This window comes from Jaculus jaculus, chromosome 5 (genome assembly GCF_020740685.1).
Source record: "Jaculus jaculus isolate mJacJac1 chromosome 5, mJacJac1.mat.Y.cur, whole genome shotgun sequence".
NCBI lineage: Eukaryota > Metazoa > Chordata > Mammalia > Rodentia > Dipodidae > Jaculus > Jaculus jaculus.
Window position 1 is genome coordinate 141,746,121 of NC_059106.1, and position 16,343 is coordinate 141,762,463.

A 16,343-nucleotide genomic window follows, 5' to 3' on the forward strand; every position below is an offset into this window, starting at 1 on the left:
AGCCATAGCAAATGAACTCCAGACGCGTGCGCCCCCTTGTGCATCTGGCTAACATGGGTCCTGGGGAATCGAGCCTCGAACCGGGGTCCTTAGGCTTCATAGGCAAGTGCTTAACCACTAAGCCATCTCTCCAGCCCACAAATACAGTTCTTGTCCCTAAGATTAGAGAACCAGGCAGGTTAATGTACACAATCATGACAAATCAGAGCAAAACTTCCCCAGAAACCAGTATGGAAACTTGTTCTCTAGTTGGAAATTTGCTAGAGGCCCAGTGTGTACAAGAAAGACATACAAAATCTCTAGTGGGATGCAGCAAAGGTAGGAGGTCTCCACAGGTCTGAGTTTTACCTTCTGGAGGTCTACCAGGTCCTCTCAGAGAATAGTACATTTTTTAAAAAGTTCCTTATTTATCCAGAAGACATTAAAAGGAAACATATTGTATTAGTTATGTACATACTCACTGTGTAAACAGCACATGTTGGTACCACTCTTAACCTCATCCCTGTCCCCTCCTTCATTGGGGATAACACTTATTCCCATGGGGATTGTGGATCATGCATTATGTGGGTAGCCATCACTTATGAAGAACAGGCAATGTCCCTGTACATAATGTCCCATCTTGTGGCTCTAACAATCTTTCTGCCCCGTCTTCCAAAAATTTTCCTGAGTCATATTCTGTTTGTTTTAGATCTACTTCAGTGATGAGCTCTTGGGAGCCTCTGTGTCTCTGGATCTCTGGTTTGGTAGGAGTTGAGTGTTCTCTGTGTCTATCACCTTCACCCTTATGCTGATATCAGGTTCACCAAGAAAGCTGCACTCTTATTCATTTCCTCAATTACTCCATGGTCTCAGCTGGGGCCCTGGTGAGGTGTGATGGGCTGATTCTCTCCTCAGGTTCTGAATCCACCTAAAAAAAAGAAGCATATTCTTCAATGGAGAGTGAGGTCAGCACCAGATCAATGGGATAACCATTATTAGTTTAGAGAGAATTAAATAGGTGTAGACCTTATTTTAGCTCAAGATTGGTGGGAGCTTGATTTTGGAAAGTGAATTTATTATTTGGATATGATTCTGACTTGGTTCCCAGTTCCAGCTATGGATCCTGTTCCATTGAAAAGACCCACCATGGCTGTGTGCCACTATTGTACTGAAAGGCCCAAGAATTCAGAAGCTCAGAAATACTATCACGCTGTAAGGGGAGCTTAAGCGGGCTCCCTGCATACCTCAAACTCCAGGCTTTACTCTCTGTTGGAAGCAAGTAAAGAATCCCTCTTCTCATTATATCAGAGCCCGCTCCTAATATAAAACTAGGTAAAAGGGCATGAGATAGCCCTCGAGAATGGGAAATAAGTAATGAAGTGAACCACTTATTTGGTTTCTGTAAATAGCCTGCACTATAAGCCTTACACTATAAGCCTTAATAGCCCACACTGTTAGCCTTAGTAGCTTGCACCATAAGCTATAACAGCCTGCCTCAGACCACCAAGGTCACAGGAGGCTGATACCATACTCTGCTACTCCCACCCAAGGACCTGCGCAAATGCTGACCACCAAGGTCATAAACTAATTGGCTTAGAAACTATGGGGTGGCACAAACTGACTGGCTAATACCCTGCGGGGCTCCTAATATTAGAAAATGATTGGTCTAATGCACAGGCTTTGTTAGAAACCCTATAAAAACTGTCCTGTTCCTGCATTCGGGGCTCTGCAGTCCTCTACCCCTGTGCGGTGTATGACTGTGGGCCCCAGCGCGCTTGGAATAAAATCCTCTTGCAGTTTGCATCAAGACCGCTTCTCGTGAGTGATTTGGGGTGTCGCCTTATCCGGGCAGAGCGTGGGGGCCCCCTGCGGGGGTTTTTTCCTACAGTACTTGGGTGAGCATCATGTCAGGTTGTTTGCTGCTGAGTAGCTTAGACCTCAAGTTGCTTGGTCAGACAGATGTTGGTCATTTTCCCCCAGTAGCTCATGTAGTACCTTCTGGCACTAGATGAACTAACTGTATGGGGACTGGCTGTCTTCCAGATTCAAGCCAGTTCTCTCCATGTTCCATACTGACAGAACATGGGGTCTTTGGCAGTAGGGTCTTACCATTAACCTTTGGTGGATAATCAAGGGCTCTGGCAGAAGTCTGTCTTCTTTTGGAAAACCCTGTAGGTCTTTCTGATCAAAGGTCACTGTGAATGTTAACCTCATCCTAGTACTGGGAGTTATAGGCCAGCACCAAGGGAAAAGAAGGAAGAAAAAGATAGGCAATATAAAAGGTTAGTCTTTATTATACCCTCTCCAGGGCCCTTTGATTCAGGTGTTCTCAGAGCAGATTAATCTCCTAAACGAACCTATCACACCCACCAAGATTGAAAAGGTAATCAAAAACCTACCCAAAAAGAAGAGTCCAGGACCAGATGGCTTCTCAGCTGAATTCTATCAAACCTTCATGGAAGAACTGAAATCAATTTTTCTCCAGTTGTGCAGATATTTAGAAAACAGAGAAAGCTCCCCAAATCCTTCTATGAAGCTACTATCACCCTAATACCAAAGCTGGCAGAGATGCCACAAGAAAAGAAAACTATAGGCCTATTTCCCTGATGAACTTAGATGCAAAGATCCTGAACAAAATCCTCACAAATCAAATTCAACAACGCAATAAAAGCATTATCCACAATGATCAAGTAGGTTTTATCTCAGGAATGCAGGGTTGGTTCAACATACACAAATCTGTCAATGTAATATACCACATAAATAAGCTTGAACACAAAAACCACATGATCATTTCAGTAGGTGCAGAAAAGGGCTTCAACAAAATACAACATCATTTCATGATCAAAACATTGGAGAGAATAGACATGGACAGTCTATATTTCAACATAATAAAGACTATATATAAAGATCCTAAAGCCCAAATAATACTTAAATGGGAGACACAGAAGGAATGCCCATTAAGATCAGGAACACAACAGGGGTGTTCACTCTTACCTCTGCTCTTCAACATAGTACTACAAGTCTTAGCTCAATTAATAAGACAGGAAAAAAAGAAATAAAAGGTATACAAATTAGAAAGGAATAAGTTAAGTTAGCCCTATTCACAGATGACATGATTCTATACATAAGTGACCCAAGAACCTCCATCTCAAAACTCTTAAAGGTGACTAATTCCTTCAGTGAAGTAGCAGGATACAAAATCAATGCCCAAAAATCAGTAGCCTTGCTGGGCATGGTGGCACATGCCTTTAATCCCAGCACTTGGGAGGCAGAGATAGGAGGATCTCAGAGAGTTTGAGGCCACCCTGAGACTACATAGTGAATTATTCCAGGTCAGTCTGATCTAGCATAATACCCTACCTCAGAAAAACAAACAAACAAACAAAAAAATCAGTAGCTTTTCTATATGCAAAGGACAAAGATACAGAGGAAAAAAATTAGCAACATTGTCCCATTTTTTTATAGCAACAAAGAAAATGAAATACCTTGAATAACATTAACCAAGGATGTGAAAGACTTATATAATGGAAACACTCAAGAAAGAAATTGAGAAAATGGAAAGATCTCTCATGCTCATGGATAGGCAGAATTAGCATTGCAAAAATGGAAATCTTACCAAAAGCAATAAACAGATTTAATGCAACAACAATAAAAATCACAACATTTTTCTTCACAGAGATAGAAAAAAATGATCTCAAAATTCATATGGGATGGCTGAAGGCCTTGGATATCCAAGCATATCCTCAGCAAAAGAAACACCTCTGTAGGCTTCACCAACCTGATCTAAAGCTATATTGCAAAGCCATACTCACAAATACAGCATGGTACCAGCATGAAAACAGGATTTTAGAACAATGGAACAGAATAGAGAATTTGAACTTTGGGTCAAGTAACTACAGCTACTTGATAGTCAACAAAGGCCCTAGCAATGTAAACTGGAAAAAATAAAGCATCTTCAACAAATGGCGCTGGACAAACCGGATAACCATACGCAGGAAAATGAAACTAGACCCACACATTTTGTCATGCACAAAAATCAAGTCCAAAAGGATCAAATACCTCAATATAAGACTGGAAACTCTGCTACTACTGGAAGAAAAAATAAGAAGAACTTTCCACCATATAGGAGTGGGAAAAGACTTCCTAAATAAAAATCCCAGTAGCTCAGGAACTTAATCACTCAACCATTTGGATTTCAGAAAGCCGAAAAATTTGTTTGTGTTGGGAGCTATGAACCAAACTTCGGCCATGTTAACAGAAACCGCCATGTAGCAAGTTAAGTTTCTACTTCCTCATCTAATATTCAACTACCAGAAACAAAGGAATCGTACACTTGGGTGAATACTCCCCCATGCTGCCAGTAACTGATGAAGAAACAAAGGCATTGCGGCTTAACCAGTTACTGTAATCTTTGGCCTGATTATGTTCCTTTCCCCCTACAACCTTATCTAAACCTACATGTAAAAATAAAATCTCAAGGGCTGGAGAGATGGCTTAGTGGTTAAGCACTTGCCTGTGAAGCCTAAAGACCCTGGTTCGAGGCTCGGTTCCCCAGGTCCCACGTTAGCCAGATGCACAAGGGGGTGCACGCGTCTGGAGTTCGTTTGCAGAGGCTGGAAGCCCTGGCTGCCCATTCTCTCTCTCTCCCTCTATCTGTCTTTCTCTCTCTGTCTGTCGCTCTCAAATAAATAAATAAATAAATACAAAATAAAAATAAATAAAATAAAATCTCAAGACCTTGACAAACACCTAGCATGGTCTCCTCCTTGTGTCTGTTTGCCTTCTCCCATTCAGGTTAACTTCCCCTCGGGTCCATGTTTAACTCCATGCTGGCTGGGGCATGTTTGTTTGTTTTTTTCACAAACATACAATAAGCAGAGCCAATAGACGAACCACAGAATGGCAGAAAATTTTTGATGGCTACACAACTGACAGAGGACTAATTTCTAGAATCTACAAAGAACTCTAAAACCTAAACAATTAAAAATCAAACAACCTACTCACAAAGTGGGACAGCGAACTGAACAGGGAGTTCTCAGAGGAATAAATTCAAATGGCAAACACACAATTAAGAAAATGTTCAGCATCCCTAACCATCAGGGAAATGCAAATTAAAACAACTATGAGATTCCACCTTACCCCAGTAAGGATAGAAAAAAGGAAACATTTTGACATGCACACAGCATTCTGTTCTATTTAACAAGGTCTTCCTCCATGAGAAACTGTTTAATCACAACCTAACTTGCTGGGGCTTAAACAGAGACTAAATGGCCTGGTAGAAGAGGATTATCCACCAGAGATCTTCTGACTCCCATATGGAAGATAAATAACTAACTCCAACTGACTCAAGCCATTCTGTCTCACCAAAGAAGGAGAAAAAAACCTGAGAAACTGTGGGAAAGTTATATTTAGAAGGCAAAGCTCAACACAGACTATGAAACACTTGCGCTACCCCTAGCCTTTCTTTCTACTACATTCATAAAGCCATACTGGTAGCAGTGCAATTTATCTTCTCTACACAATGTACACTTTAGCCATCAAGAAAACAAAAATTAAGTCATATATGTCAGATGTGATGACACAGACATATAATATTAGCAACTGGGAGGCTAAGGCAAGAGGATCATGAGTTTGAAGTTAGCCTGGGCTAAATAGAAAGGCACTATCTTAAAAATATAAACAAAGACAGATATGTAAGAAAACCAGACATAGCCAGAGTGTTGAAATTATCAGAGCAGGAATTTTAAACAACAATGACTAATATGCTAATGGGTCTAATAGATAAAGAAGATGTCATACCAGAAATGATGGATTATATAAGCATGAAAGTAAAAGGTCTAAGAATAAATCTAAATGATACTAGAACTCAAACATATTTAAACTTAGTTGAGCAATGTATTTCAGGGACTGTACTGGGCATGGCCAAGGATATAGCATAAGAGATTTCCAAAACTAAGAAGGAAAGAGGAAAAATTAACGTAAACATTTGAGAACTCTGGGACAATGACGATAGGTGTAAATATGTGTAATGGGAATGCCAGAACAAGCGTGAAAGGAGAAGCAGTACTTGAAACAATAATGGCTAAAATTGTTTAGTTAATGTCAGGTGCCAGACCACAGATCCATAATGCTCACAGAGCATCAAATAGGTCATGATCATTCAAGTTAGCAAGAGGTACAACATTACCTAAAAGTGGGTATTAATCAGGATATTCCAAACTCTAAGGAAACCACTAGAAAGAAAGTAGAACATACATAATTTATAAAATGAAATCACGTGAACAGCTCAAGGCCACATCCTCAGCCAGCTTCTTAGGTGTAGTGGGGAATTGTGGTGGCTACTAGAAGACAGACAGTAACAACTACATCCAAGACAAACGTGTTTGCCTCTTAGAGGTCAGCTGAGGAGTTAGAGTTAAAGGAGCATTGTCACATAGAGAGATTAGAAGAAAAAGCTCTCAAAAAAAAAAAAAACTATATGCTATTATCTTACTCTGTAACAATAGTTTATCCAAAAATGAATTAATTTTTAACTCATCTGATATTCTTTTGCCTAAAGTCTTTTAAATCCTCCAGTCTTTTCTATTCTTAGTCAAGTTCTATATTGCTATCAGCTATTGCTAAGTTATAAATAGGATGAGGGCCTTGCAGAAATAGGTACTCATGCATTTATTAAGTAAATGAAGCCATCTCCTATCATGTAAAACCTCCCTATGGATTCTAATTGTCTATTTTATAGAGATTAATTCCTTGGTATGATATGTAAGATTTTCAGACTTTATACAGTCTCATCTTTTCTGGGCTCTTTTCATCTCTACTTCTTTTATTTCTAAACTTTTGACCCACTCTGTTATGATTCAAAGGATTTATATGTACCATGTCCTCTTGTTGTAATATCCCCCTACCCATAATAACTCAAAAAATTCTATTCTTCCTCAAGTCTAGTTCTCAATGAAATATTCCCAGATGGTCTCACAGGTTCCATCATAATGTTCCCATGAGATTATTAAAACTGCTCTGTTTTTCGAATGTACTATAAATAATTTTTTTTCACATATTTGTATCTCTCTTAAGATAGTGTCATGTGAGAGCACATATCTCTGCTTGATTGTGTACATCAAGGTATGGAACATTCTGGAATGAATGAAAACAGAAGGATTAAGCAAACATATTCTTGTGATTTCCCCTATCCATGATGTGACCTTGGTAACATTAATTCATTTCCAGAATTTAATTTTATCCTTTAAACACTTTAAAAACATTTATTTATTTGTTTATTTATGAGAAAGAAAGAGAGAGAAAATGGGCAACCCCTGGCCTCCAGCCATTGCAAACAAATTCCAGATGCATGTCCACCATGGGCATCTGGCTTACATGGGAACTGGGGAATCCAACCTGGGACCATAGGCTTCACAGGCAAGTACCTTAACCACCAAGCCATTTCTCCAGCCCAATTATTTAAACTATTTAAAGAAAATAATTTGAGTAGCTCAGCAACTGGCAGATTAAAATTTTTATTTCTGAATAAAGTGAGAGAAGCATTCTGTTCTATTTAACAAATTGCAAACTGAAAAGTTAATAAATATGTATGTTTGTATGTGTATGCACATAATTATCAGGTTCCCAAAAGATTACTTTAATAAGTAATGATTTAGTTATTCATTTGCAAAGAGAGAAATAGGAGAGACAATTGTGGACTAGTGTCTCTAGCCACTGCAAACAAACCCTACATGCACGGGCTACTATGCACATCTGACTTTACATAGGCACTGGGGAACCCAATCTGGGTGGCTAGGTTTTGCAAGGAAGAGCCTTAACCACTGAGAAAACTCTCCAGCCCTATAATTACTTTTCTAGATGTTGTTGTCAAAGTTCTTATAATCGATTCAGAAATTCTGGGGTGTCTTTGAGAGCAATGAAGCATTTCTTGGCTCTTGGTTGGGCAATAACTGAGGAGCTAGGGCAGTGGGCACTCATGTTCACACAGTTTCCACTGAATTAGTACACTCTAGGCTCTTGTCTTATGAATTCCAATGACTGCAACCCATGGGGCAGAGGACAAAGTTTAGAAAGATTTTATAATGGAGCGTATAGAGCTAGAGCTTAAAAGAAGGAATGAATACAGATGCCCTGCCTAAGAAGAGACAGCAACGAGGTTCCAGAAACCTGCCTAGAGACCAGATTGGAGTCTTTTATGGACTGGGCAGGAGTGGAGTGAACTGGTAAGTTCAGCCCTGATCTCAGATCTCTGGGTAGGGAGCTTGGTTTTCTGGGGAAAGGAGCAAATATTTTCTCAGAAATCTTAATCCTCCAAGAATAATCCTTCTCAGAAGAGGGTGATTATCTCTTCTAGGAATGGGGAACAACGTTGGGGAAGAAGAGATAAGGAAAGCCCAGACCCTTGGACATTCCTGCCCCTGGCAAAGTGGAGGCTGAAAGGATTCCTTTAGGGGATGGAGATAAGGGTGATCCAGAGTCTCCCCTTACAGACTCAAGGACATTCTTTGCTTGTATGTACTTTCAAGGTCACCCCTAAACCGGCTCATAATCATTTGACATGTGATATAATGCTGCATTGTATTCACAGGCATTTGAAAGTACTCTGGAAATAAATGACTGAGATTCATGTTACACATTTAGTTCTTCAAAATTGTAGCATTTCTGAAACTTCTACTTCTATGGTGTTTGTTAAGCAGTCATACAATTTAAGTGATCTTGAAGGACAATAGCAGAAAACTAGCTCCTTTTAGGCAGTTTCAGTTAGAAATTGAGGCCCAGAGGGAACTAGGAGGTGCTACCTCACCCTGGCGAGTGAATGAAATTTGACAGAAATGAAACTCGTGCTTGATCAAGACTGGTCTACAGCGCCCCCTGCTGTCCACAGTTTAGCACACTACCTAGATAGATGGCCCAGGTGCCTTCCCTGAGGTCTTCCCTCCCTATCTACAAACCAATTGGGTTTTCCCCTTCCATACCTGCGTCCAATGAAAAACTGCATTTTCAATCAACTGTAAAGGTTACTGCAGCTCCTTTGCTCCCTCTGGATTCCCTTTCATCTCTTTTCAGATACAAGTGAGAGGCCGCAATTCTCCCCCAGCCTGGCTGGGTGGGGGTTATTGAGAACAGAATACCGCTTCTTGGTCTGGATAGTTCTTCTTCATACTTCCGCTTTATAGATTGGGGTAACTTCTCACTTTAATTACATGTATGATTTTCCTCTGGTCTCTGAATCTGCCACATGTGTATTTTCCTTCCTCTCTAGAGCTACCTGGTGAATGCTTTCTCTAACTCTGGGCCTATTACCTGTACAATTACTTTAAACTCAGGGTAACTATACATACAACTCTTTCTTCCTTAAGATTCCTCATCTGGATTTCTTGGTCTTTGCTTTGATATTTTCTGTCTGCTATTCTTTCTTAAGTCACTGCCATCTGCCCTTTTAATTTACTTCCATGAGGAAACTCAGGGTGCATCCTATGGGTCTTCCTTCAAAATCTCCCCACGTAAACACCTAAATTCTCTTGTAAACAGAGCAAAATGTTACATTTCTCTACATTTCTTTATACCTAGCCTAGAGAAATATAGAAGTCACTTCCTTATAGGAAGCAAATGAAGGTAAAGAGGAGGCTCTGCTGGTCTGAATAGCATTGTCCAGGGTCTGCGTTGTTAAGCAAACTCTTTAAGGACAGATAAGCTGGGTATTGGGAGACTCCTGGTGACAGACCTACCTCACAACCCCCAGGCACCTTCTGTAACTGACAAACAGCCTTTCACAAGCCCCTTTTTCTTTCTTCCCTACCATCTTCTAAGATGCACCAAATTCCTCACTATGTTTAAAATTATTTTTTATGGCTGTAATTGTCACATGTAAGTTGTGATTTATGGTTTAACTCCCATCCTGTTTTTGCAATAAATATTTTGTAGGTTTGTTCTTTTTTTTTTCAATAAAAGCTGACACTCTGAGCAGTCTGAGGCTGCTCTCAGAGATTCCACACTCATGAGCAGCCTACGTGCGTCGGTTCACTCCCAGCACTTGGTGAGTCAGTGGTCTTGCTTGTGTGACACCGGACCCCACTACGCTCTCTTCTACTTGTTCATTCCATAAAAACATCCGTTTCTCTTCAATGTATTTTCCCCCTAAGTGTGTATTTCCCACTTCCCACAAGCTTATGGCTCTACTCTAGCCTCATTTCTAGATCCCAATTTCCCTTAAATAAAGCCCACAAATTGTGATTTCTTCCTAAGTAAACTTAACAATTCATAATTTATCCTTCCTGACCTCAATTTTTATCAATTCTTTATTAAAAATAAAACAAAGCCAGCCAGGCATGGTGGCACATGCCTTTAAGCACTTGGAAGGTAGAGGTAGGAGGATCACAGTGAGTTTGAGGCCACCCTGAGACTACATAGTGAATTCTAGGTCACTTTGGGCTAAAGCAAGACTTTAACTCAAAAACTGAAAACCAAAAAAAAAAGCCACGTGGGGTTCATAAACTTGGAGCAACCATCTTAAACTCCAAAATCCTATATCAATATGACTACCCTGCATTTTAAAACCAATAGTTCTTATTCAGAGAACCCAGATGGCATAGTAGCATTAAGGGAAGAGAATATGCAAGATAGTAATATAGGTATGAATTAACCAATAAAAGTGAAAGTAGAGAACTCTACCCAGGTCAGTGGTTAAAATGACTGATTCTACTGTTAGCCAAACATCAGCTGGTCTCTGTAAGGTTCAGGAGTGACCAAGACCACAGAGACTATTCTGAGGCAAAAATGGAAGCTTTTGTTCAGGAAAAGCACAAGCTGCCAGGACTGACTCTCAAGAGCAGAGCACAGTCAACTTTGAGATTACAGATAGTGCACTATAAAGAGCTCTTCAGTTGGGGGAAGGTGAGGAAGGGAAGGAACTCCTTTCTTCCATAGAGTGTGAGAAGTGACCAGGTGAGAGATAAGGAGGCAGGAAACCTAGACCTGAGCATTGCTAGGCAAGGAAGGGACGATGGCTAGGTGGTTCCTTGAGGAATGTGGATGACCACTTCCTTATGTCTCTGTCACCCTCCTGCTGTGATTCCATTTTTGTCCTGACCTAACAGTCTGCAGAGGAGAACATTGCAAGACTCAAGTCGTTTCTGGGATTTCTTAGGTGTTCCATGCTGCCCTGTTATTATTTAATTTCCTAATATAAATGTTAAAAAAAATTGGAAGGGTACTGAGGAGTTGCCCAGTTGGTAAAGTAATTCCCACATAGGCATATGTACTTGAATTCCATCCCCAGAAATTCATTAAAACAAAAACAACAACAACAAAACTATGGTAGCATACACTTACAATCCCACCATCGTGAAGGCAGACATGATTGGATACCTGGGTCTCACTGACCAGCTAGTCTACCCTAATTAGTGAGATTCAGGCCAGTAAGAGACACTTTCTCAAAAAAAAAAAAAAAAAGTTGAATTGGATTTCTGAGGATGACATGCAAGGTTGTCCTCTGGCCTCCACACCGATGCGTGTATATATTCTCACACACAAGGGAACCTGCCTACACAGGGACACACATATGTGCACATATACACACATCATCTTCATCAAAATAGCTTTGCATCAATTATTCACAAAATAGTTTAATAGTCAAATGCTCACAACTAAGAATTGTGTCACAAAATCTGGTGTTCCAAGACTATTCCCAAATATCATGTTCTCAGATCCAGGAAAAATGATTTTTTTCCAGCTTGAATTCAATACACACTATCTCTTTTTTGCAAGATAATTTCACATCCATGTGCAATGAGTGATAGATTTTTTAAAAAGTGAAATAAAATTATAAAGCCTGTCCTCATGAAATCCTTATCTTTTTACTCTTAAGAATAGAGGAAGAAAAGAGAATAAAATCAAAGTTCCCATTTAAGAAAAAACAAAAAACACCTCCACAATTAGGAATTTGGTTGTTCTCAAAGAGTAAAATTTCTGCCAAATGGATGACAAGCTGTTGTCACAGCATCAGGGAGGTGTCAGTGGGCGTGTGCCGTGGGTTAATGCACAGAAGTTGCATTACATTTTGAGCGAAATACTCTTTAAATCTTTAAAGTAGGAGGAATCTAAATTTTGCAGCTTCTACTAATGCTCCTCAATAACTCAAATAGTTATTCATAGATGTCCAATAAAAGCATGTAACATTAACTGTATGGATAAATATATTATTTTAAAGAACTAGTGAAATTATTTTCAATGCTTTTTAGCTTACTTCCTTTGAAACCAAAAGTGGCTCAATATATCAAAATTACTAGCCAAAAATAAAAAAAAACTAGAGTAATAAGATTGAATTTACAAATGTTACAATAACAGGGCAATTAGAAGCCAAAATGTATTCAACATATCATGACCAAGGATTATATTTACTATTGATTCCCTGCAACAACCACTAAGTATGTTTTATTGTTTTATTTTAAGATTATAAACTTAGAGAAATTCTGATTTTTTTATGGATCAAAGAACTAGTCAGATGGAGAGATAGAGGTTAAATGGAAGGGGACTGTGGTGGTTTGAATAGAATAGATGGCCCCCAATGTATTCAGTTATTTATTTGTTTGTAGTTTGCATTCTGCAGCCACCTGCTGGAGGCAATGTCACTGGGTTGATCTTTAGGTGTGGTGATGGGTTTCAGATTTCAATCTAAAGATATGCAAAGTGTGCCTATCTGAAGTTCCCAAAGTGTGTGGCTTTTGGCTTTTTAGGCTTGTGTTTCTCTCTCTCTGCTTGGTCCTGTGAAGGCAGTTTCTTCTGCCATTATGGAACTTCCCCTGGATCTGTAAGCTTCAATAAATATCCCTTCCTCCATAACTGTGTCTGGTCTGAAAGTTCATCTCAGTGAACCTGAATCTGTCTGCTACAAGGACTGTAGTCTTTTTAAAGCCCTACGTATTCCCAAAGCTATGTTGTTATTATTATCATTATTATTATTGTTATTATTAGATTTTCCTAATATTTCAAAATTTTCCCAAATAAAGTCATCCCTTGAACAGTGAAGTTGAACAGTTCTGGTAAGAAGGGAGATGCAATGTAAGTAACTTCCTGTTGTACAATATATAAACAGCATAAAAGATATTTAGGAAGGCTGCCATCATAATTATACAACAGAGCTTCCAGAAATAAACCAAACCAGAACCCTTGAAAAATAGAGTCCTGTGAACCTTTCATTTCCTATTCTCTGGAGAAGAAAATGAAGAAGGCTCATCCCACACAGCCAAGCTCCCTGGAGGCCATTCCATTTGGGGGAAGATTCATGCAGCATTCCTGGGATGCTTGAGTTCATTGTGAGAGCCTGGCTTCAATCCCACCCAGAACCACCATTAAGGAAAATAGTCTTGCTATCCAGTCATCTGATGAGGACAAACTAACTCACTCTATAATACAGACTTCCCATCCATTCTTGAGCTTATAAAGTAGACCTCCAAGTACCTACATCAGTGAACTATCACTGGCTTCTAACAAATTTAAAAGACTCATGCTATTTTTGTTGTGGAAAATAATGATTAACATCTCTTGGACTTTATAACAGCCGAGTGGGATAATTGAAGAAGTTGTGAGGGATATTTTAGCCCCAACCCCAGGAGGAAGGTATGCCCTGGATATGGAAAATTTGAATTTGCTAGGAGCACAATAACATGTAAGTTAGATTGGCTCATAGCCCATCTTTCTGCTTTGTTGAGACTGGTATTTGGAAAGTGAGTTTCATATTCTTCATTAATCAGGGATAATAAGTGAAATGTCATGTCCAAGTGATGCGTGGTTGGAGTCTGGAGAGGGATTATATTCCATAAAGACTCAAAGGATCTCCAGGCTCATGAAACCCAACTTCATCCAGGTCCTTGTCCAAGCTATAAGAGAATTGAAAATTACATACTCAGTGAAGGGCCAATTATGAATAATAAGATTTATTTTATGGATGATAGGGGAGGTTTGTGTTGGGAGTTCAGGAAAGTCCTTGAACTCCAAACCCTGAGTTCATGTTTGTATTTAACCAAAGAATTGGGCAAACCAAAGTAAAAAGGCTAATTATTAAGTTATTTTATTTATTTAGAAGGACATAAAACCAAGGGAAGGGAAATAGATACCCCCACATGGTCTGACAGCCCATGTGATGATCCTGAAAGAAATGTGAAAAGAGACTCAGAAAGGAAAGAAAAGAAAGTTCAGAGAACTCCTGCCTTGTGGAGTGCAGGAGGGGCTAGAGAGGGGTCAGGGAGGTTCTTCCTCTCTCAGCCCAGCAAGGCCAACATAAATGGAGACTTACCAAAGCCTGAAGGTTCAACGTGATGAAAAGGCAGTCAAGAAAGCCCTTGCCTCTAGTAAGGGTCAATTTATACCTCCTAGTGGTGGGCTCTCCCTTTAGACTCATGTGAGCCTGAGAGACAGCTGATTGGTCTGGGCTGGGGACAAAGATTAACCAAACAAAGGGACCTCCCTCCTAGGGAGAGGTTCAGGTTGTTCATGGTCAAATAGGTCTAGGAAACTAGGCAAGAAATTAGAAGAAACCAGATTTTTCTCTGGCAAAATAGAGACTGCAAGCACAGATTCAAAGACACTCCTGCTTTTTACTTTCAGGGAGCGTTATAAGGGAAAATCAAACCAGTAAGACCAAGCCAAAAGAAAAACTCTCTCACCTACAGAAAGGTGTTTCTCCAGAAATAAACCTCTGGGGAAGGGGCTCACAGGCAGATATGTGTCCAAAACAAAGCAGAAAAGTGCCTAGGCAGTAAGAAATCTTCCTGTTTGCCAGCTTGGCTAGGGAAGGGACCGGGGGTGGCGGTGGGGGTGGTGGTGAGTAAGAGAGAGTGAAGAGAGGTAAGGGGGCCAGAGGATGAGTGAGCTAAGGGCTCACAAAAGAAAAGGGGGGGTATGCAGGTGTTCTAGGCCTATTTATATGAAAAATCATCCAATAAGAATAAGCCACATCATCAGACTCAAGCGTGTAAAGGGGGGCACCTGATTAGTTGGTGGCTTTAAGAGACTGACTGAGAAAGGGCCAGCCCACAGGTGTTGAGCTCAGAAAATGTTGAGCAAGAAGCGGGAAGCTAATGCTCAGAGTTGTTGCTTGTGACCATCTAACATGAGACTAGATCAGAAGTGTGCTCTAGCCTTGTCAGAGCAAGGACAGTGGCATCCACGTTTCCTGGGACCATTCCCTAGCTAAGTACTGTAAGTTGGGAGTGACCAAGACTTCAGAAACCACTCTGAGGCAAAGATGGAAGCTTTTATTTAGGAAAATCGCAAGCTGCCAGGACTGACTCTCAAGAGCAGAGTACAGCCAACCTGAGATTCCAGATAGTGGGCTTGATAGGGCTCTTCAGTTGGAGGAAGGTGAGGAAGGGAAAAGTTTAAAAAAAAGGTTTCTTTAGGGGAGATCTAAGATAGCCAGGGTGTGATACCAGACAGGATAAGGTGGCAGTAAATCATGACGTGGGTGGGGCAGGAGGCATTGTTAAGCAAGGAAGTGACAACAGCTGGGCGGTTTCTTAAGGAATGTGGATTACCCACTTCCTTATGTCTGTCACCATCTTGCTGTCTTTGGTGACTCCATTTTGGGAAGCCCCATCCTGACCTAACAACTATCTACTAGAAAAATGCTACCTTGTTCCTAATCGATATCACCAGGTGTCACTTCTTAAGTACGTCATTCCCATGCTCAGCATTAGAACAGGTTGGGGGAATATGTCCTTTCAGCTCTCAGAATATCAGAAAATGCAACAATTAAAAGAATTTTGGGCTGGGTATCGTGGCTTATACATTTATTCCAAGTACTAGGAAGGATTCCTGTGAGCTCAAGGCCAACCTGGCTTACAGAGTGAGTTCCAGTTCCAAGTCAGCCTGGCATAAAGTGAAACCCTGCATTAAAAAAAAATAAACAAAGTTATCAAGATAAAAAAAAAAAGTTATCAAGATCATATTTAACTTATAGTAAATCATCAAGGGACATAAAAGTCAATAGAAAAGGAAAATACAAAAAGATGAGGAAAGACAGTCCCTTCTAAAGAGAGTTTATTTCCTAATACTTGCCTTAGTGGAGAACTGAGAGACTCATTCCTATTTCCGCCATTTTAAAACTATTTTCATTTTAAAGGCCAACATATCAAGGTGCTGTATTTGAGCATGTTATGTTTTAAATGACAGTTTGCTTGATAACTTTTACAGAAGCATTTCACCAACATGAATTTCCTAAATTAAAGGATGTCAAAAAAATTATTTTTACAACATAGTGGCCTGATGAGGACAATAATATCCTCCCCCATACTTCAATTTATTAGACATCTGGAAATTGATAAGCTTTCAACATATTTTTCTATTCCTGCAAGCCTTCAGTTGAC